Source organism: Glycine max, chromosome 6, assembly GCF_000004515.6.
Source record: "Glycine max cultivar Williams 82 chromosome 6, Glycine_max_v4.0, whole genome shotgun sequence".
NCBI classification, from domain to species: domain Eukaryota; kingdom Viridiplantae; phylum Streptophyta; class Magnoliopsida; order Fabales; family Fabaceae; genus Glycine; species Glycine max.
In genome coordinates, this window is record NC_038242.2 from 35,286,702 (window position 1) to 35,311,722 (window position 25,021).

Genomic DNA, 25,021 nt, shown 5'->3' on the forward strand with positions numbered 1-25,021 from the left:
TCTGATTTTTTTAAAAAAAATTAATATTTTTAAATTGAAATTTTAAAATTAAAAAATGCTAAAATGGTAGGATTAGGAAAAAAAATGCTACTTCCCTCATAAATATGCATATTTGCATATATATATATATATATATATATATATATATATATATATATATATATATAATTTTTAGTAATTTTTTATTAACATATCAAAGACGTATGATATCCTTAATTTTAAAAAAATTGTCGGATCACCGTATCCATGTTGTATCCTATATCTAGACTTCATAGCTCACAATCCACCATTCACTCTTGTGTAGTGGAAAAGCCTAAGAGTGGGATCATGTTATTTGTCCAAGTATGTTGTTAAGATCTTCAATACTCACGACTCACCAAATTAAACACCCTTTTTACTCTGTGCAAATGTGGACAATGAGCACTCTAAATTTGAATTCTATAGATAGCTCTTCCAGTTCTACATTGAGTTTTACTATCTAACTTGGAATCTATCAGAAGTAGAGCATCCACCCTTTTGTTCAATGCAACATTTAAAGTTTCAAACCATTGCTGGAAGACATCAACTTTTGCAGCTACAAGTCAACAAAAAACCACTATGGTGCAAGATAACCTCTGGTTTGGGTCAACATGCTTCTTCAATAGTAACTAATCTTCATCGGCAATCGTGAAAGCACACAAGATGAGTATTCTCCTTCAAATATTATTTATTTTATACCCAGACACCAACTAGGATTCAAACCTTGAACCAACTAGCACTGCTAAAAAAATTAAATTAAAAGCCTTTAGAAACAAGGTACAAAAATTTGAATTTTATATATGCTATACAATTTCAAAATTTGATGTGTCCGGTGGTAGTGTCGTGTGGCCTATCAGCACCTTGGTTCATACTGAAATTTAAGCAGAGTTTATCAATAAACTTGGAAGAAAGACAAGATTGCCCGATCACAGTTCCAAATACTATATAGATTCCTATTTCAACAACCAGAAATTTATTGCTCATGGGGTGCTTTGGTTCATATTGAAAATATTGAATGGGAATATTTAATAAGGTAATTCATTTTTTACATAACTTAAAATACTTCAAAGAGAAATAAGTTGATTCGATAATGTATTTGAAAAGAAATTAAAATTCTGATATTTTTTAAGGAATTTTAATTAGTTAAAATGGAGAATTTCGAATTCTCCTAAAAAGGAAAGAATTTGAAATTCTTCTTTTTAAACACTCATCGAGTCTCCCTTAGAACCCTTATAGTGTGTTTGGATGGAACAATTTAGCAGGAGAATTCATTTTTCAAGGAATTTAAAAGGATTCATGATAAAATAGCTTGTTTGGATAGAACATTTGAAAGGAGATTTAATTTTTGGTATTTTTATGAATCATTTCGATTGACTAAAACAATGGAATTTCAAATTCTCTCAAAAAATATAGAATTTGAAATTCTTTTTTTGGAGATGCTCACTCTAACTCATGTTCTTGCTCGCGACTTTTTCGCTCAACACTCGCAACTATGGGTGACCAAAGTTTTTACGGCCGACATCGACATAAATTGTTTTTCCACTGACGTTGGTCGAGATTTTTTTGGTCAGAATTTTTTTGTATTATATCAACCAAAGCTATTTTTTTCCGATATTGACTAAGATTTTTTTTAGATGATGTTGGTTAGGGTTATTTTCTCATTGACGTCAGTCATGGGAAATTTTTGCTGACATCGGCCAAGGATTTTTTTGGCCGTTGTCATCCAGGTTTTTTAGTTGATGTTGACTAATGATTTTTTTTGCCGACGTTGGATAGATTTTTTCTACTGACATCGGTCATGACTAACTTTTGAATAGACGCCTGCTAGGATTTTTCAGTTGATGTCAGCTAAGTTTTTCCATCCAACATCAGCCAAAGCTATGTTTTAGCCAATATCAACTGGGGTTATTTTTCAGCCGATGTTAGCTAGGATGTTTTGGCCGATGTCAACTAGATTTTCTTAGCTGATGTCGGTTAGGATTTTTTTTGCTGACATCGACTAGGGTTTTCTGGCTAACATCAGCTAGAGCTATTTCTTAACCACATTAGCTAGGTTTTTTGGTTGATGGTGGCTAGGGTTTTTCTGCTAACACCAGCTAGGTATTTTTGACCGACTTCGGGCATAACTATTTTTAGTCGACATCGACTAGGTTCTTACAATCGACATCCACTAGATTTTTTTCAGTTGACATCGGTCAGAGCTATTTTTTAGCCAACATAAACCAAGGCTATTTTATAGCCGATGTTGGGTATGGTTTTTTTGTCTGACATTGGTCAGGACTATTTTTTAGCCAACTTCAACTAGGGATTTTTCGGCCAATGTTGACCAATGATGTTTTTTCGGTCGACATCGGGTAGGTTTTATTGATTGACATCGATCAAGCTATTTTTTAGCCGATATTGGGTAGATTTTTTTGTCAACGCTTGCTAGGATTTTTTAGGCCGACGTTGGCTAAAAATAGCCTTGGTCGATGTCGTTCGAAAAGATCCTAGTTGGTGTCGGCCAAACAAAGCCTAGCCAATGTTGGTAAAAAAACCTAGCCAACATTGGCTGAAAAATAGACTCAGCCAACGTTAGCCGAAAAATAGCCCCGGCTGACGTCAGTTGACAAATATTCCCGGCATACTTTGATAAAAAAAAATCCTATTTGATGTCAACCGAAAAATAGCCTTGGTTGATGTCGGTTTAAAAAACATCACTGGTTGTGGTCAGACAAAATAACCCTAGTTAAAATTATCAATATTTTTTAATTAATATTTCAAAATTAGATATTGTTTGTTTTCTATAAAATTTAATATTAAAATTTCATCCATTTTAAATATAAAATTGAAATTTTGCATAAAAAGGAAATTGAATTGCCCTATCCAAACAAAGAATTTAAAATTGAAGAAATTTGAATTGATTTATCTAAACAAAACATTTGAAAAAATAAAAAATTAAAATCAAAGCAATTCAAATTTTAGGAATTTCAAATTCTTTAAAATTTTGAAATTCCTAATCCAAACACAAGGTTACTTCTTGAGGATGGTTATGCTTTCAACACTTGCTTGCGATGGTTCAGGGCTCTTGCGCGCGCATAGTTATCATAACATGTTCGTGTCTCTTCCAATCACAATGATCTCCATAACTTGCATTTCTTCTCTCAGGTTCGTTTACTTCACTAGTGAGTAGCTATGAAGCATAGACTCTCTCACCAACACCAAACACGATATAAATATAAATCCTTCGACATAGTCTAATGAAATGAAGTTTGAAAAATATATAACAAAATATTTAAATTAATTATATATTCATCGTTTTAAACTAATATTTTATGTTTTTTCAAAGGGTCTGAATTATACAAAAATACTCACTTCAGTGTTTAAACTAACAAATAATTATTTTTAAATTAAAAACTTAGTAAAGATTAGCGAACAAGTGTTAAACTAGTAATAAAGTATGTCGGTACCAGAAACATATCCGACACCCTGACACTTTGAAAAAATTAACCATACTTCATAAATGATTAGCGACAACCGAAACAATAGCCTATGCTAAATATAAAACAAAATAAGTTCAAGGTAAGAAGACCAAGATGTACATTTGGCAACTATTGTCAACATGATGATACTTAGCAATTATTACAGAATAAAGTCTAAAACTCTTCAATGGGGCAGTGTACTACATTCTGCCGCAAAATGAAAATTTATAAAAGTATAATTATGTTTCTTCAAAGACCATTTCAGTGCACTGCAAAACATCCCTTATCTTTTCCCATGCAAGTCAAATCAACCAGTAATCTAACTAATTTCCTGAAGACAGCGTAACACTAACACCACAAGAAAATTACACAATTGGTATGTCTTAAATCATTACTTCATTTTTGTCTAGTCTAGACAGAACCATTGTCTCAAAATGTAAACTAAAAAGATGTTGAAATTTATTAGATTGTGCAGGAAGGAAAACAAAGTTACATACTATGGATCTCTCTTTTGAGTACGCGCGGGAAGACAGTAAGTAACTCTGAGCCTCATGTAAGCCACCTTGGAACAAAGTAATTGATTCCAGTCGCCGGGTTCCAGCCACCGCGACCACCAGCAACAGCGCCACTGCCGTCACCAACAGAACGGGCATTCTTGCATGCCAACGTGGTCGTGACAGTGGCCGTGGCCGCAACTACCCTATACACGGGAAGGATTTCAGCCGGACAGCCACTATCACCACCCAGCATTGTGAAACTTAACTATAATCATTAATAAAGATAATTATCTTTATTTGATGTATACATTTCTTTAGATGATATTGTCATTTAATTAATTCTAAAAATCACTTTTGAATCAAACAACTATTAATAAAAAATAATTCCTCAAATGTCACGGTTATTTACATCTTTTTTTTTTTTATAATTATTTTTAATTTTAAACTAAATAAATAAAAGAAATTGGTAGTTAAGGCACACCGTGTCTGTTTTCAACTAGTATTTATAACGGACTCCCGGCTCATGTACTATACTATCAACGGCCAACCTAAGAATGAAAAAACAAATAAAAAAATAAAAAATAAATTGATGACAAAAATTAAAAATTCAAAATGTTGAAATTATAATTTTTTATAGTATTTAAGATTATAATGTTTAGACTAGTGTATTAGAATGTGCTTGACATAAAATAAATGTTTATTTTATATTATTAAAACTTATCTATATATCACTGTTAATAAAAAGATAATTATCTATTTGGTGTTCACATTTTTTCGAATTATTTCTCTCCCTAACTATTTCTAAAAATTACCTTTTAATGAAATAATTATTAGAAAAAATAACTCCTCAAATAAGTTAAAATAACTCTTCAAATGTGATAATTTTTACATCTTTTTTTTAATTACTTTTAATTTTAAACTAAAAAAATAAAAGAAATTGTTAGTTGAGGCACATAGTGCCTGCTTTCAACTAGTATTTATAATGGACTCCCGCACCATGTACTATAATATCGGCGGCCAACCCGAGAAAGGAAAAACAAAAACAAAATAAAAAATTGAAGATAAAAAATACAAAATTTAAAATTGTTTAAATTATAATTTTTTGTTGTTGTAATAGTTGTAAAGGTAAATATCATAAGAAGAAGAGTTAAATTGTGATTATACATTACTATTAATAAAGACAATTACCTCTATTTGGTGTCCATATTTTTTAGACAATTTTTCCCTCTAATTAATTTTAAAAATCACTTTTGAATCAAACAATTTTTAGGAAAAAAAATAACTCCTCAAATACAGTTAAAATAACTCCTCAAATCACATGAAGGATGATTGGATTGTGATTGTAAATATTTGAAATGTAATAATTTTTTTATTATCAGCTTTGATTAACACCTTAATAGTGGTATGTACATTTTGATCTTAGAAGGTCAAGTGCTCCATCAGTTTTTGAAGGTCAAATATTGAATGACATCAATGGGTGGGTGGTAATGGTTACTAAATGCATTCTTGATGGTAGAAAGCCTATATATAGCTCATGTGTTTGGTCCCTAAGCTCATCTTTCATTATTTTTCGTCTAATACACCACCCATATAGAGAGAGAGAGATAGCTTGAAAGAACCAAAACAAAACAACTATTTCATGACAATGATTGGAGGTATATTTTGATTTTGTTTTCCGCATTTGTTAATGACTTGTATTTCATTTTATTCTTTGTAACATCACATGTTTAATATTTTAGTCTTACATTTGGTATCAGAGGCACAGTTGCCTCTGCCTTTTCCATTTTTGGTTTTCGGTATTTTTTTGATCTAATTTTGTTTTTGCTATTTAGAGCCTTGTTTGTTAAAAATAAGATTAGAAATCTTTATTTTGGTTGATTTCCTTATTTTCTAGCTTTTGAATCATGTAAAATGGTGTCTGAATGAGTGAGAACCGATTGAATCTGCATATGGGTCGGATTGACCCACCATAGGTTGAAGATGATGGATAGTGAATTTTTGTTCGTTTAAAAAAATAAAATGAAAATAGACCATTTTTGTGCTAGTTGTTTAAGGTTCTTTAATATTTATTTGTTTTCCTGTATCTTATGCGTTTCTGTTTACTTTTGCAATTTGTGCAATTTTGATTTGGTTTATGCATGAATATATTTTGGAAAACTTTTTTATGTGCATATATATATATATATATATATTATATATATATTATATATATATATATATATATATATATATATATTATATATATATATATATATATATATATGCACATAATATTATGATTAATTGTACTTTATATGATGAATTTTATCTCACATGAATTTTTATTATATTTGTATAATTAATTAGGATAAAATGTCATTATTTTTCATGGTTTACCCATAGGGATCTTGAGGTGATGTATAATTTGGTAATTTTATCATAAAGTAAATATTTGCAATAGAAAATCAAATTATTTTCATGTTGTACCTATAAAGCATGACTTTGAGTATGTAATTTGATTATTCTATCATAAAGTTTAATTATATCTCATTGAATAAAAAATTTAGTCCACAATCAATTTTTATGTCACAAGATTCAATTTTCTAGTATGTTTATATTGGTAAAACATACAATTAAGATTAATATGCCTCAAATTTTGACATAAGCCTTTGGATCTTTGCAGCTTCTCAAACTCTTAGTTTTTCTGATATTCAATGTTATGTTCTTTAATTCAAAGGAGATAACTATAAGATATGGAAGGAGGAAATTCTTCTGCAATTGGGGTGTATGGACATAGACTATGCTATAAGGAAAGACGAACCACTTGTAATCACTGATGAAAGTAGCGCAACTGCTGTTGTGCTATATGAGCGGTGGGAGTGATCCAATCGATTCAGCGTGATTTTCATTAAGACCAAAATCTCATTTGGGATATGTAGTTCTGTCGACCAGCATGAAAAGGTTCGAGACTTGGTTAAGGCTATTAATTACTAGTTCAACACTTTAGATAAGGTTTTAGCAAGCACCCTAATCATGAAGTTCTCATTTCTCTAGCTCACTAGTGTGAAAGGTGTGTGTGAGTACGTGATATAAATGCTAGATATTTAAGCTCAACTTAAGAAACTGGAGGTTGGTATGTTTGAGTCCTTCCAAGTGCACTTCATTCTAAACACCCTTCCGTCGAAATATGGGTCATTTGAGATTTCCTACAACACACATAAGGACAAATGGTCTATCAATGAATTAATGACCATGTGTGTTCAGGAAGAAGAAAGGCTTGTAATAGAGATGGGTAAAAGTGCATTACTGACAATTGCTTGTGGGAAGAACAAAACTACTAAGTCTCAAGCTAATCAGAAGGAGAATGGTAGAATACCACCTCAAGATGATATTAAGAAGGTGGCAATGTGTTTTTGTAAGAAGAAGGGACACATGAAGAAGAATTGCCCTAGATTCCATAAGGCTTGAGAAGAAAGGTAAATCAATCTCATTAGTATGTTATGAATCTAATATGGCTAGTGTTAATATTAACATCTAGTGGATTGATTCTGGATCTACAATCCATATTGCAAATTCTTTACAGGGTATTCCAAACCTAAGGAAACTAGTGGGAAGTGAGTAAAGCATTTTATTAGGCAATAAGCAAGGCTCACATGTGGAGGCTATTGGAACTTGCATTTTAACTTTAAGTAGTGACTTTATTTTTGAAATTAGAAATGACTTTGTGTGCCAAGTTTTTCTCGAAACTTGATTTTTGTTTCCAGACTCGTACCTTTTGGATATTCCCATAATTTTAAAGACACATCGTTTGAGTTATTTTATAATTCTAAATGTGTTGGGAATGATATCTTGTCTTCTGGTCTTTATCTTCTTGGTTTACAAAATTATGTCACTTATAGTTCAATGCATGTTCAAATTAAAAGGTGTAATGTTAATGAGAATTCCTTTACGTTATGGCACCAAAGATTAGGACATATCTCTGTTGAGAGAATTAAAAGGTTAGTGAAAGACAAGGTACTCAATACTTAAGATTTTGCTGACTTTAAGACTTGTGTGGACTACATTAAGGGTAAGCAGACCAACATGTCTAAGAAAGGTGATAATAGGAGTTCAAGCATATTAGAAATAATTCATATTGATATTTGTTGCCCAGATATGGATGCACGTGGTCAGAAATATTTTATCACCTTTATAGATGATTATTCACTATATATGAATGTTTATTTGCTTTGTAACAAAAATGAAACATTAGATGCCTTCAAAGTCTCTAAGGCTAAAGTTAAGAACCAATGTGGCAAGCAAATAAAAAGAGTGAGATCAGATAGAGGAGGAGAATATTATGGAAAATATATTGAGAATGAACAAGCACCTGGTCCCTTTGCAATGTTTCTTCAAGAACTTGGGATTGTTGCCTAGTACACTATGTCTGGTTCTCCAAATTAGAATGGTGTTGCAGAAAGAAGAAACCAAACATTATTGGACATGGTACGGAGTATGCTTAGCAACTGATGAAATCCTACCCCCAAGGGCATTGGATAGAAGACTCCAAGAAGATTGGGTCAGAGATGCAGGAGAATGTTGGACACGTAGCCTCAGAAATCTTAAGAAGGGGTGAATTGCTTTTCCACTAACAAACTTTTAACCCCCTTGTAAAAGAGATAGGCTCAGAATGCAGAAGAAGCAGCAATCAATTTAATAATGTTCTTTAAACACGAAAGACAAAATTGATTGCAACAAAATTAATGAGATAAGGGAAGAGAGAATGCAAAAATAATTTTTATACTGGTTCGGCAAAGTCCATGCCTACGTCCAATACTCAAGCAACCCACTTGAGATTTTCCACTCCCTTTATAAAAATTCGTTTACAAAGTCTGAACCACACAGGGACAACCCATCCCTTGTGTCCAGAAAGCCTTACAACTTAAGAGACCCTCAGTCCCTTAATCAATTTCTTTGAATGAGAAGAAAGAAAGAAGAATTCTCTCTTGAAGAAAAGGATATTACAATTGAAGTCCATGGATAAACTCTTAATGGATTTGCAAGTGTTTGCCCAAGAGTTTCTTTTGAGAGAGCATTTGACAATGAAGTTCTCTTGGAATCTCTCTCATTTCCTTTTGAGAGGATAAGACATTTTGAACAAGCAAAACTCTCTCTTTGCTTTTTGAAGTTAGACACACACACATATATAGGCCCTTCGTTCCTTTTCAAAATGGTTTGAAGAGATGTGTCTTTTCAAAAAGTTTTTCTAAAGTTTTCTCACTGGTAATCGACTACACGTTATATTTTGAAGGGTTATGACTTTTGAATTTGAATTTCCTGAGTTCCATTGTTGGTAATCGATTACATGTTCAAAATTCAAATTCAAAACCCTTTTCAACAGCAATTTCTCAAACTTCCCTTATGGTAATCGATTACACTTCCTGGTAATCGATTACCAGAGCCTTGCATGACTTTGAAACCCATTGTTTTGAGGCAAGGCTTGGTCTTGAAGAAATCGTGAATCAAGACTTTGTTTGTTGAAGCAATCTTGTATTAATCTTGAAGCAGATGCTTATCCTTTTGAAGCGGCCTTGTTTGATTCTTCTTTGGCATCATCAAAATCATGTATGTATACATTCACAAAGAAGGCCCCAGGGTTCTCATTGAATTAATGTGATGTTAAATTTCCTTTTGGTTTAGCTTTCATTTCATCTTTTGGTTTCTTGCTTGTCTTTTTTTTTTTTGTGTTTAAGTATTGCCTACAATAAGGATTGGAAGAGGAAATTGGTGCATTGCTTGAAGGAATATTTTTGAGTCTTGGAGGTTATACATCCTAGGAGTACCATTGGGTTTCAAGCAACCAAAGTCTCACCAAATTTTGAGTTAAACACTTGAGAAAACAAACAAGCATTGAAGACAAATTTGAAGACCTTAATTGCTTTGTTAAATTTGTTTTAATAGAACAATTGACTGCTGAATTTTTTCTAATGCAATTCCTTGTATTTGGAAATTATTCATGGGTGTATTGGGAGTCTCCAAGAGACCACCCAAACCTCTATTTGTGTGTAATAGCTTAGTGTAAACTGTGTAGACAAAGTGAAGAGCCAGTTGGGACCTCTAAAGGGTCATCCAAGCCTTCACATAGGAAACCATCTAGCTTGCTTTAAATTTCCTTTACCTTCCATTGTCAAACCGTCTAGATAAGTTACTTTTAACCAATTATTTTTTACCTTATCTTTCACACCTCTTTTAGTGTTTATTTTGGCTAGTTTCAACCATAGTTTCTTTTACCTTTTGTTTTCAAACCCCCAACAAGAAAGAACCACAACTTAGGAACCAACATGAGTCTTTATTCTTCATCTAGTGTCAATGGTGAGGGTTCTACTCCTAAGGACCCCTTGTATACGATATTAGATGAGTTGATATCCCTTAAATTCTGGAAAGAAAAACAAGAGAGAAAAGAAAAAGGAGAAAAAGAGTGGAAGAAATAAGTCAAGATGAAAGAGAGAAAATAAGAGAGGAAACTAGAAGAAAAATAATGAAAGAAATAAAAAGAGAAAAACATGCCTCCTATAGTAGTCATGACTCTTGCAAGAGTTTAAGTGAAGAACCTAGCAACTATCATGGACGGCGGCATAGGTCACATGCTAAACATCACTCCCAAAGAAGAGAAAAGGATAGAAGGCCTCAAGATGTTTATATTAGCCTCTTATATTTCCATGGAAAAGATAATGTTGAGGCCTACCTAAATTGGGAAATGAAGGTTGAACAACTCTTTGTTTGCCATCGTATTAGTGAAGAGAGAAAAGTTCCATTGGCTACCATTAGCTTTCAAAGGCATGCCCTCTATTGATGGACATCCCTTGTTAAGGAAAGAAGGATTCATGGGGATCCTCCAGTAGAGTGTTGGAATGATCTTAAGAGTGCCCTTAGGAAGAGGCACATTCCCTCCTACTATGAAAGAGAGCTTATGGACAAGCTCCAAAGGCTTAGACAAGGGAGTATGAATGTTGAAGAATATAAAAAACAAATGGAACTACTTCTTTTAAGAGCTGGACTTAGGGAGGAGCAAAGAACAAGCATAGCTAGGTTCCTTAGTGGGCTTAATAAGGAAGTAAGATACATGGTTGAACTCCTTCCATATAGGGACCTAGATGAGCTAGTCCAACATTGTATAAGAGTAGAGCAACAACATAAAAGAAATCCTTCTTCAAAATTTTATGGCTTTCACTCTTATCCAAGGAAGTACCAAGCCCAAGGAATTTGGGGGGCTACACTTTCAAAACCCAAGGAAGATAAGGGTAAGACTATAAAGAAATCCACCCCTAAGACTAGTTCGCAAGCAAGGACTAGCAACATTAAATGATTCAGATGTCTTGGGAGAGGTCACATTGCCTCTTAATGCCCCACAAAGAAAACCATGATTAGGAGGGTCAAGACATTTATAGTAGTCAAGAGGAGACTACCTTTTTCCCTTCCTCTAGTGGAAGTGAAGATGAAATAAGGGGTGAAGAGTCTAGTGAGGAAGTCTACCCTCATGAAGAAGGTGACCTCCTAATGGTTAGAAGGCTCCTTGGAGGTCAATCTTGTGATCTATCCCAATCCCAAAGAGAGAATATCTTTCATATAAGATGCAAAATTTTAGATAAAGCTTGTTCTCTCATTGTGGATAATGGATCTTGTTACAATTGTTGTAGCACAAGATTAGTTTCCAAGTTGAACCTCACTATCATTCCCCACCCAAAACCTCATAAACTTCAATGGCTATATGAGCAAGGGAAAATGATAGTTAACCTACAAGTGAAGGTACCTTTCTCCATTGGGACATATAAGGATGAATTTAATTGTGATATAGTTCCCATGGAGGTAGGGCATATTCTCTTAGGAAGGTCATGACAATTTGATAGGAAGATCATTAACAATGACCTAACTAATGAGATTGCCTTCACCCATCTTGGCACTAAATTTGTGTTGCATCCTCAAACACCTTCACATGTGTCATACCCTAATTTCGTCCAGAGACTATCATTCGTTGATCTTTTGATCCTTGCTAGTCGACTTACGATGTCAAACGCCAGTTATAGTGCGAAATAAATGATCATTCATTGTTTTGATCAAGAATGCAAAAAATACCAAAAAGGAGGGGCAAAAGAGTCATTCTAGGCAATTTTCTGGACCTTGGCTCGCCTGGGGACCCTAAATGGCTTTGGGCTGAAGTAACTAGCTCGCCTGGGCGAGCAAGGATACATCAGAGTGAAGCATAGGCTCGCCTGGGCAAGCTGCAAGTCCACCAAGTGCCCTTTTTTGCTATAAATAGGCATGAAGGAGGCTAAGTGAAGGGGTTGGAAGGTCCAGAAGGGAATGAATTAAGAGAAAGAAGAGAGATGAAGAAGAAAGAAGAGGAAAACAAGGCTGAGGTGCTGCTGAATCACGACCGTGATCAACCTCTACATCGTTCTTCGCTCCGTGTTCTTCGTTCGTCATTCGATTAGTGTTTGTTTTTTAAGGATTTGAACATGATCTATGCACCCATAGGGGTCTTCTTTGTTGTTTTTGTGCATCTTCATCTCCTTCTTCTATCATCGATAATATTTTTTCTTTTGTAAAGTAAGTTTTAACCGATCATTAGTGCCACAAGTTATCTTAAAAAAAGATTGAAGGTTCATAAATAAAAAACCAAGAAAAAACCAACTCATAACCAATTTCTTTTTATCAAATATCACTTGAGATCGTTTCAAGGTCCAACGCCTTAACGATTCTCTCCTCTTTTCTTCAAAAAAAATCAAAAGATCGTTTCAAGGTCCAATGCCTTAACGTCTCTCTCCGCTTTTCAAAGATTAAAACATCGTTTCAAGGTCCAACGCCTTAAACGACTTTTGTTCGAAATTAAAATCAATCTTTCAAAAAACATAAAATCAATTTAACACACAAACTTTCAGACTTTAAAGAACTACGTAGGTCTGAATTCCTCATCACACCTGAGGATACGTAGGAGCAAGGGCAACACCCTTGTCGACCCCAAAAAAATAAAAAAAAATATAAAAAGGGAAAATAAACAATTATGAAGTCATGTTGTGCACACTCGATTAAAGGCTGTCATCCCTTATGAGAGGCGCGTGGGGTGCTAATACCTTCCCCATACGTAAACAACTCTCAAACCCTTCTTTTTCAATATTTGCAGACCTCTTTTTGGGTTTTCTAATGTTTTCCTTGAATAAGTATTGGTGGCAACTCCCACGCGTTTTCCTTTTTGGGAGACGCTTCTTTGGCTTTTTGCCTGCACTCCCGTCGTAGGGTAGGTGGCAACAACAGGTAGCTAAGGATCAAGTACAAAAAAAACTCAAATGGGATGAGAAAAAGAATAGAAAAAGAAAAGAAGAACAACCTTTAATGGTTAAGGAGTAGTGTAAGGAGGTAAGTGTCTCATCTAAGAGGTTAGCTAAAAAGGAAAGTCATTTTGCAATAAAGACCAACATTAAATAAACTTCCCTTCTTAGACAACCTCCACATCTTCTCCTTTGTAAAAGGACACTAGTTACCACTGCCATACCTCTTGAGCTTGAGGTTATTCCTCAAGTAAAGGAGTTGTTGAATGAAGGTTTGGTTCGTAAGAGTTTAAATCATTGTGCTTTATTGGTGCCCAAAATAGGTATTATTAGGCACCAAATCCATAAGATAGGTGGTATGATGAATGTGTTGAGTGGTGCAACCCTCTTTTGTAAAATCACCCATGCACCCAACATCTTCATGATTTGCATACATAGGGACTCATTAAGTAGGTTTGTTCTTATTTTTGGTTTTAGTACAAACCTAGGTGCTCATATGGGACACCTTAGGTTTGTCATACTTTTTGGTAAGAGTAATCAACATGAAAATACAAAAAAAAGGTATGTTTTATTGCATTACTTTCCTTAATTTTTTAAAATGTGATCAAGGGGTTCCCGTGGATCCTAAGAGATTGAAGGTTATTTCTGAGTGGCCCACTCCACTAAGTATAAGGAAAATTTGGGACTTCCATGACTTAACAAACTTTTACAAAAGGTTTGTCCCATATTTTTCTATACTTGTAGCACCACTCATTGAGTTGGTGAGGAACCATGTCCCTCATGGGAAGATGCCCAGGAAAAGGGCTTTCAGACCTTACCCTACTCTAACATATCCAACACCGCTAATATATATGATTTTATTCTTTTTATAGGTGTTAAGGGAAGAAGCCCAGAGTTTCAAGAATATCTGGATTTGAGGTCAAATCCTTTTCAAGGGGGGGGGGGGGGATGATGCAATCCTACCCCCCAAGGGCATTGGGTAGAAAACTCTAAGAAGATTGAGCCAGAAATGCACGAGAAGGCCCTAGGGTTCTCATGAGCCTTAAGGTAGATTTTGGGCCCATGGGCTAAGTATGAGCCCACTTATCTTTGTACATATTAGATTAGGGTTTCATTATTGTTGGGCCTTGTATTTAGGGCTCCATAGTAGGAGGGTACCCTAGTAATGTCGGATTTTTTAACCCATGTATTTTAGGGCACCTAGACTAGTTTTTGTATTAGGGGTAGTTTTGTAATTTCACATGTATTAAGTGCACTATTTGATGTGTGATTTGGGAGAGAAATTTAATTGAATTGGGAGAAGCTCAATCCAATTAAATTTCAGACCAGCCTAAGGGAGAGGTGAGCATTTGCTTGCTACACCCCATTGCCACATCATATAGTCACACTTTATGCATGTCCTTCATGTTTTACATGCCTCATGATACTTAAGCACACTTAGTGGAGAATCTTGGACTTGATCTTAGATTAGTCTGCTGAACCATATCTGAAATTCACTAATCATAATTAGTGAAATTTTTGCTCCAAATTTGGCTCCACAAATTCAAATTCAAATTCAAGTGAAATTTGAATAGAAATTCAAATTTCCCTCCAATTTTGTGTGACACTTAGGCTATAAATAGAGGCCTTGTTGTGCATTTTTTTAAATTTGATCATTTGAGAAATTAGACTTCATAGTTCAGACCTTATTTGAGGCATAAATTTTGTGCCCCCCTCTCTCCCTCTCCCTCCACTCATCCCCTACCTTCAAGTTCTTATCCATGACTTCCTATGGTGGTGAGCTTGTTCTTGACTCATTTTCACATTGAAGTGGCATCTCCAATCACCTTTCCTCCTGCTCCATTCCGCTGTCATTGATCTTCAAGAAGCAAAGGACTCCATTGATGAAGAAGATCCAAGGCCTACAAGTTCTACATAGAGCTACATCAGTAACTCTAATCTTCCTAAATCCTTGTGGGATGAAGCACTAAAGACGACAGTGTATATATTAAACTATGTTTCAACCAAGGTTGTCCCAAAGACACCTTTTTGAGTTGTTAAAAGGTTGGAAATTGAGTTTGAAACATATGTGCATTTGGGGTTATCCGTCTGAGGTGAGGATATATAACCCACGAGAGAAGAAACTTGACCTGAGGACTATTAGTGGGTATTTCATTGAATATGTCGAAAGGTCTAAAGGTTATAGGTTTTACTGTCCATATCATATTACTAGGATTGTGGAATCGAGAAATGCCAAGATTCTTCAAAATGACATGATCAGTGGAAGTGATCAATAGAGGGACAAAGGTTTTGAAATTGATTATATAGAGTCTCAACCCTCCACATCAAGTGAATGATTGGTTGTAATTCATATGCCTCAAATGACTGACATCCTCAACTTGTTGCTAATAATCCAGTAGATCATCAAATTCCTGAAAATGATGAACAACTAGCTGAACAACATGATCCACAAGAAATTGTTGATGTAGTGTTAAGGAGATATACTAGAGTAAGAAAATCATCTATTCCTAGTGATTATATTGTATATTTGTAAGAATCTGACTATAATATTGGAGCTGAAAAGGATCCCGAAACTTTTGATCAAGCAATGAGTTGTAAAGAGTCAAATTTATGGTATGATGCCATGGAGGATGAGATAAATTCCATGCAGATTAATAGAGTTTGGAACTTTGTAGAGTTTCCTAATGAGGCAAAGGACATTGGCTGTAAATGGGTCTTTAAGACCAAAAGGGACTCATTAGGCAACCTTGAGAGATACAAGGCAATATTTATTGCTAAGGGATTTACTCAAAAATAAGGAATCGATTACACATAGACTTTTCTCCTATATCTAAGAAAGATCATCTTCGTATTATCTTGGCATTAGTTGCTCATTTTGACCTTTAGTTGCAACAAATGTATGTGAAAACAACCTTTCTTAATGGTGATTTAAAGGAGGAGGTTTATATGAAACAACTTGAAGGCTTCTCCTCTAGCAATGGTGAGGATTTGATTTGCAAGCTTAAAAAATCTATATATGGTTTAAAATAAGCCTCCCGTCGGTGGTACCTTAAGTTTCATGGGATAATTTCTTCATTTGGTTTTGATGAAAAACCCATGGATAAATGCATATACCTCAAGGTTAGCGGGATTAAAATATGTTTTCTTGTTTTATATGTAGGTGATATTTTACTTGCAACCAATGATCGGGGTTTGCTACATGAGGTGAAACAATTTCTCTCTAAGAATTTTGACATGAAGGATATGGGTGATGCATCTTATGTCATTGGCATTAAGATTCATAAAGATAGACCTCAAGGTATTTTAGGTCTATCATAAGAAACCTATATTAACAAAATTTTAGAGAGATTTTGGATGAAAGTTTATTCACCAGCATTGTGAAGGGTGATAGGTTTAATTTGAACCAATGCCCAAAGAATGACTTTGAGAGGGAACCAATGAAAAACATTCCTTATGCTTTAGTTGTTGGAAGCCTCATGTATGCTCAAGTATGCACAAGGCTGACATTACTTTTGCAGTTGGAATGTTAGGAAGATATTAGAGTAATCCAAGTATTGACCATTGGGAGTTGCAAATAGAGGTGTGCAAAAAAATCGGGTCGAACTAAACTGGATTGCAACTGACCCGACTTGAACTAGTTGCACACTCAAAGTGGGTTTAAAAAAAAGCTACCCCGTTTTGTAGCCGGTTTGGTTCGACTCGACCCATTTCGCAAAAGAATTAGTTACCTGAATTTAGTGAACTGCACTGCATTATCCTTCATGACAGCTAGGGTTCTCGGAGCTTGAAATTTATCGGTTTCTCGGTGATGGCCATGGTTTCTCGACAAAGGGATCCTTCATCCTTGTTATTCTCAGAGCTCTCTCTCATTCCTCATTCCTATTCGATACGTGATCAATTTTCACTCTACTTAACATTCTTTAATTCCCTCACAATTTTTTAGTTTCATTCAATTGTTTTATCTGCTATTTCATTTTTTCAATTTAATTTTTATTTTTCAGTGTTTTTGTAGTGTGGAATGCATTTGAAGCTTGAAATTGTGAACTAATTTGTTTTTTATTTGTTCTTCTATTTTGTGTGTTGTGAAAGATCGTGGTTTTGTGTGTTTTCTTATATTCACATTATGTGATTTTTGAATGGCACATTTTTATGATTTCAACCTTTCAAGTACAGGGAAAACTTCTTGTGCTCGCGTTATTGCCAATCAAGCAGTATGTGGCTTTTAAATGTTTTACCTCTTTGCTTTATTTTTGAACTGGTTTCTAAATATCCTACCCTATCCTCTACCAATGAAAAAAAAACATATTATAGCTATTCGTGAAGCAACATTCAAGGGGGATTATGTATGATATAAAGTTGGGTACACCGGATATGTTTTGCTTGCATGTCAATAAACTGGTTGTTTAGGTGTCACGGGCTAGGCAGTAGGATCTTGTGTTTTTCATTGGGAAAACTGCTTGATGTACTGACTAATTGGTGATTAGTCTTACTATATATCCTTATTCTCTCTATGTGTATATATTTTACATAGTTTGGTTTGTGTGGCTGTCCTTTAAGCTTTCAGATTGTGATTTTCTATATCTTGTACTCTTGGCCAGCCAATTTTTTACTTTATATCTTCCAGAGCTATGCTTTAAGAATATTATTGTGGTCAGTTAGTCATCGTCAATAGTGATGAATTCTAGGTGCTTCAAATGGGGAATTTATCATTGTGAACTTGAAACTTTTGCATCTAGAATTTGGCTTGTGTAATTGCACAGTGGATATGGCTATATTGCCCTGATCTTCTTAGTAATTATTGTTTAATCTGAGAGATGTTGCCTTCTTGATCTTGCTATGTCTTAATTCTTTTTTAATCAAATGAATTTAAGCATGGATTAGTGATTTTGTATATATATATAGATGAAAATTATAATCATTAATTGGATTCAACACTGGATATAAAATGTAAAAGAATTATAAACCTCATTAACATATATAGATAAAAATAAGTATGTAGCTGATATATATAAGTTTGGGTATGTCTCTCTTCTGCGTACATTGATTTGATCAAGTCCTAGACACTTCTATTTTTCCAAATCCACGTGTTAATGTGTATAGAATTTAAGATGAGTCCCACAAAGACATTCATAAAGTTCATTTTGGCAAAATGGGGAATTTTCTGTCCATACCCTATACATGGATCGATTAAGATGCTAGTTGCAGAAAGAGTGTGACTCTTTCTCCAGGAAATGTACTAATAATATATTACTATGTAACTAAAAACACTATTTTCTTCTTCTAAACACATATAGAGAGTTGTCTTTATATGCCTAGTGCAAAGTCTCTTGTTTTGAAATTAAAATAAGGTTTAAACTATTTTGGTAGCTAATATGATAATATTATTACAATTGTACTCCCTTAATCCATGCCTCCTTCAGTACTTTAAGGATCACTACCTAATTGATAAGAAAATCCGGTAAAAACATGGGAAGATAGATATTTTAGGGGTGACATACAAACATGTCGGATATTGACCCTTGTTTTTGTATGTCATATTATTAGTGATCTTACAAAGAAGTGCTTCATATAAGTGACTTTAACATTGATTTCAGCTAAGATTTATATTATTATGTTCTTTTCAAATGTAAAATCACTACATGGATGACCATGATGACATTGACATCTTGGCCTCTAGCACAATAGGAGAAATGTTACCGCCTTGCTCCGTAGGGCGTAAAAACCAATCTATTGCATGGAATCACTTTGATAAATTGCCAGACCCAAATCCTTTATCCCAAGCTAAATGTCGACATTGTGGTTCTTTGATCAAATATAGTAGTGGAACAATTACCATGCACATTCATTTAGACAGATGCAAGAAGAAATCAGACATCATGAGCAAGAGGCAAAAATTAGATTCTTCTTCAACGACCATTACTCCTTCTTCCTCTTCCATGATTGAGCAAGAAGCATGTTGGATCGCACTGGTCAAATTGTTTGTGGAATTGGAGCTCTCATTCCGTATGATTGAGAATGAAGCCTTTCATGAATTTTTTAGCATTGTAGCACCTTTTCTTGTTGTCATCTCATGCACTACCTTGGCACAGGATGTTCTTTGTCTTTGGAGTAGTGAAAAAGTAAAACTGATGAGCTTTTTTTCTCAACATTGTTAAAGGGTTTGCCTCACTATAGACACATGGAATTCATCACAAAATCTAACTTATATGAGTTTGACGGAACATTTCATTAACAATGACTAGATGTTACAAAAGAAAGTGATAAATTTTTGTCAAGTCAAAAGTCACACGAGGAAGAATTTGGCTAGGATGCTTGAGAGTTGATTAAGTAGTTGGGGGCTAACCTGTGTTCTTTCATTGGTAGTTGACAATGCCACTTCAAATGATAAAGCAATTGAATATTTGCAAAAGAGTCTAATATCTTGGAATCGTTTGGTGTTGAATGGAAATTATCTTCATATGTGATGTTGTGCACATATTATTAATTTAATTGTGCAAGAAGGTTTCAAAGAGAATATTGCAGCTATTTGTAGGGTTCGTGTTGTTGTCAAGTATGTAAAATCCTCCCCTTCTAGATTGTCTAAATTCAAGGAATGTGTTGTGCATTCAAACATTGAATATAATATGCCTTGTTTGCTTAGACGTAGAAACTAGATGGAATTATACTTACTTGATGTTGGAAGCTGCTTTAAAGCATCATAAGGAATTTGAGGAGTTCAAATTGAGAGACAAAAAATTCATAGGCATGGCTCCTACATATAGTGATTGGGAATTTGTGCGTTCAATCTTGCCATTCTTGGAGATTTTCTATGATGCTACTTTACGCATTTATAGTTCATCTTATGTGACAAGCACTATGTATATGTTTGAGCCCTTTGGGATTGGAATGAAAATCTGGGAAATGTCTACTTCCAAGGGTATGATTATGAGTGTGAGAATGATGGTTGAGCGCATGAAGGAAAAATATGATAAGTATTAGGGCAATCTTGATCGTATAAACATGTTATTGATGATCTCTCTTGTGTTGTACCCGAGTTAAAAATTAAAATTCACGAATTGGCTTATTACTGAAAGGTTTGATGGTGAAGGGGTGAATTGACTTGTAAGTTGAAGGAAAAAGTGGAATCTAGCTTGAGATCACTTTTTGAAGAGTATAGTAGTGGTGGTGGTGAGGTTGAAGTTAGTTCACAAGAGGCTTAAGCTTGACCTAGTGAAAGGGTTGAGAATGATCCATATGGCTAAAGTCAATATTTCAAATCAACTAGATCTAGTACATTTGAATTATATATATACCTGGAGGATGCTAGAGGTAGTCGACTGGATTTGGATGTTTTGAATTGGGGGAAGTTGAACTCATGCTGATTCCCAACTCTTGCAAGCATTGCCAGAGATGTGCTTGCTATACATATCTCTATTGTGGCCTCTGAGTCTGCCTTTAGTACCGAAGGAAGAGTTCTTGATTCGTATCGTTGTTCTCTTACATATCAAATGGTGGAAGCACTTCTTTGTACATAATATTGGATAAAAAAAAACACCATCACCACTGATGGAAACTTGCTTGTGGGGCTTCTATGGAGGCTGGATCTTTGAGCTTCAATAGGGTCCTTTAATGGTGATTTTCCACCATGGAGATGCAGCGGAAGACAAAGGAAAAGAGGTGAGAGGAGGCGCCATCCATTAAGGAATAAGCCATGGAAGAAGGAGCTTCACCACCAAGATGAGCTTGGATAAGAAGCTTGGAGAGGATGCTTCAATGGAGGAAAAGAAAGAGGGAGAGAAAGAGAGATGGGGGAGCACGAAATTGAAGGAAGAAAAAGGAAGAGAAGTTGAACTTTGAGTTGTGTCTCACAAGACTCTCATTCATCAAAGTTACAACAAGTGTTACACATGCTTCTATTTATAGACTAGGTAGCTTCCTTGAGAAGCTTTCTTGAGAAAACTTCCTTGAGAAGCTTCTTTGAGAAAACTTCCTTGAGAAGCTAGAGCTTAGCTATACACACCCCTCTCATAACTAAGCTCACTTCCTTGAGAAGCTTCCTTAAGAAGATTCCTAAAGAAGCTAGAGCTTAGCTACACATACCTCTCTAATAGCTAAGCTCACCTCCTTGAGATGAGAAGCTAGAGCTTAGCTACACACCCCCTATAATAGCTAAGCTCACCCCATGACAAAAAAGATGAAAATACAAAAAAAAGTCCTTACTACAAAGACTACTCAAAATGCCCCGAAATACAAGGCTAAAACCCTATACTACTAGAATGGCCAAAATACAAGGCCCAAACGAAGGAAAAACCTATTCTAATATTTACAAAGATAAGCGGGCTCATACTTAGCCCATGGGCTCGAAATCAAACCTAAGGCTCATAAGAACCCTAGGGCCTTCCCTTGGATCTCTAGCCCAATCTACTTGGAGTCTTCTACCCAATGCCCTTGCAGGATAAGATTGCATCATTCCCTCCACCTTGGAAAGGATTTGACCTCAAATCCTGAGGTTCTTCATACTCTGGGCTCCTTCCCTCAACACCTGTAAAAAGAAAAAAAACATATGTATTAGTGGTGTTTGGTATGTTGAAGTAAGGTAAGGTCTGAAAACCCATTTCCTGGGCATCTTCCCATGAAGGAACATGGTTTCTCACCAACTCAATGAGTGGTGCTACAAGTATAGAAAAATATGGGACAAACCTTTTGTAAAAGTTTGTTAAGTCATGGAAGCCCCAAATTTTTCTTATACTTGGTGGAGTGGGCCACTCAGGAATGACCTTTATTCTCTTAGGGTTCATGGGAACCCCTTGATCACTATTTGAAAAATTAAGAAAAGTAACGCAATAAAACATACTTTTTTCTGTATTTTCATATTGATTATTCCCACCAAAAAGTATGACAAACCTAAGGTGTCCCATATGAGTACCTAAGTTTGTATTGAAACTAAAAATAAGAACAAACCTACCTAATGGGTCCCTATGTACACAAATCATGAAGATGTTGGGTGCATGAGTGATTTTACAAAAGAGTGTTGCACCACTCAAAACATTCATCATACCACCTATTTTAGGGACTTGGTGCCTAATAATACCTATTTTGGGCACCAACAAAGCACAAGGATTTAAGCTCTTACGAACCAAACCCTCATCCAACAACTTCTTTACTTGAGGAATAAACTCAAGCCCAAGAGGTGTGGCAATGCTAGCAAGTGCCTTTTTACAAAAGAGAAGATGTGGAGGTTGTCTAAGAGGGAAAGTTTCTTTAATGTTTGTCTTTATTGTAAAATGAGTTTCCTTCTTAGCTAAACTCTTGGAGGAGACACTTACCTCCTTACACTTCTCTTTAACTACTAATGGTTGTCCTTCTTCTTGGGGCTAGCTTTCTTCACTAGATTCTTCCCTTTTTGCTTTTTCACTTTCACTAGAGGAAGGTGAAGTAGTAGCCTCATCTTGGCTACTATAAATGTCTTGGCCCCTCATAATCATGGTTTTTGTGGTGGGGCATTGAGAAGTAATGTGTCCTCTTCCAAGACATTTAAAGCACTTTATAGAGCTAGTTTTCTCTTGCATACTAGGCTTAGGGGCTTGTTTTTCTATTGTCTTCCCCTTATCATCTTTGGGCTTAGAAGGTGTCACCCCTAAGATGCCTTGACCTTGGTCTTTCTTTGGATTAGAGTGAGAGCCATAAGATTTTGAAGTAGACTTCTTTTTAAGTTGTTGCTCTACCCTTATTTCCCAATCTAAGTTAGCCTCTACATTGTCCTTCCCATGGAAGTATGAAAGTTTAATGTTAGCCTCTTGAGGCTTTCTTTCCTTTTTTCTTCTATGGGAATGAGGTCTAAGATGTGACCTATGCCTTCCTTCGTAATAGTCACGAAGTTCTTCACTTAGGCTTTTGCAAGAGTTATGACTACTATAGGAGGCATGTTTTTCTCCTTTCATTTCTTTCATTATTTTCTTCTTTCTTCCTCTCTTATTTTCTTTCTTTCATCTTGACTTATTTCTTCCACTCTTTTTTTTCCTTTTTCTTTTCTCTCTTGTTTTTCTTTCCATAACTTGAGGGAACTCAACTCATCTAAGATTCTAGATAAAGGGTCTTTATGACTAGTACCCTTGCCATTAACACTAGATGAATGATGACTCATGTTGGTTCCTAAGTTGTGGTTCTTTCTTGTTGGAGGTTTGAAAACAAAAGGTAAAAGAAACTATGGTTGAAACTAGCCAAATAAACACTAAAAGAGGTGTGAAAGATAAGGTAAAAAAACTAATTGGTAAAAGGAAAGCTATCTAGGCGGTTTGACAATGGAAGGTAAAGGAAATAAGCTATGAAAGTAAGCAAGAAATGTAAACTAGGCGAATCCTAAGAGTGTTTGGATGATCACATTCAAGGTTCCCAACAAAACACTCACTATCCTAAGGAAAAATTGCCTAAAATTATTACACACAAATAGAAGTTTGGTAACCTATTGGAGGCTCCCAACACACTTCCAATGAAAGGCCTTTTTGTTACAAAACTTGAAAGCAATGAAGGTAAGTAAATTGCAAATTACAAAATTACAAAACGGTCCTCAATTTTGGTGGTTGTTCTCTCTTTGGTGATTCACTCAATTTGGAGTGCTTCTTAGTCCAATAGCTCTTAAGATGGTTGGCCCCTTGCTTCTGGACTCAAATTCTTCAAGGGATGGCACCAATCCTCCTTCCAATTCCCTATATGGCAACCCACAAACAAGGAAACAAAGAGACAAGCAATAACCAAAGACCAAATAAAATGAAATGAAAGCTAAACCAATGGAATTTTAACAAGACAATTTTTCAAGGATTACTCAACAATTAAAGCAATGAAAGGACATAGAAGCAAGCTAGGACTCAAAGAGAAACTTAGAATGGCTCTAGAGTAGAGTAAAAAAAACTGAAAAAAAAAAGACTCGAAAAAACCTCTAGCTTTGGCACTTGTCTTCACACTAATTTTCAATTGAAATTTTGGAACTAAGATTGGTATAACATAGGCACCAATTATAGAATAAATTTTGAGCCAAAACAACAAGCACACTTCCCTTTCATTTTTTTTCCTGGATACTGATTTTCCTGCCAACTTGTGTGATTTTTCGTATTTTTTCCTTTTATCCAAATCACTTGTTTCTTTTTTCCTAACTTTCTTCCAGATGTCTAGAAAATTAAGTAAAAATTTCAGCTCAAAATTCGAAGTAACCAATTCTCAGTAATTTTTACAAGTTTGTATGTCCAAGCTGCCAGCACCAGCGATTTTGTTTTTTAAGCATGGTATATTGATTGCCTTGGGCTTACTTTCAACCTTCCTATGTATGTTGAACTCACTAGTATTGTTTACCACAGTTTTAGGAGTTCAATATTCACTTAGGATCAACATTTCAGCCAGCAATTCAATCACCAAAACTCAAATTCACAATAGACACAATCATAAGGAAACCTAAAAGTTCAAGAAAAGGTTCACAATCAAAGACTCTCTAAGAATTTTGCATGAACATGTTAAGGACTAATTAACATGAAAGATTTGACTCAAATCAAATAATAGGCTAAAAGAATTTCATACACTCATGAACAAATGAGTTAGACAAAGAAACAAGAAAATAAAATTCAGCACAACATAAGAAATCTTATGTGACAAGTTTCATGACTAGACATGACTTCTATGACAAAACTACAATAGGTGAACAAGTCACTCTAGATTTTTGAGTTTTTCTTCTACAATAGGTGAACATGTTTTATGATTTAGGTTTCAGCCACAAAAAATAACAAGACAAAAC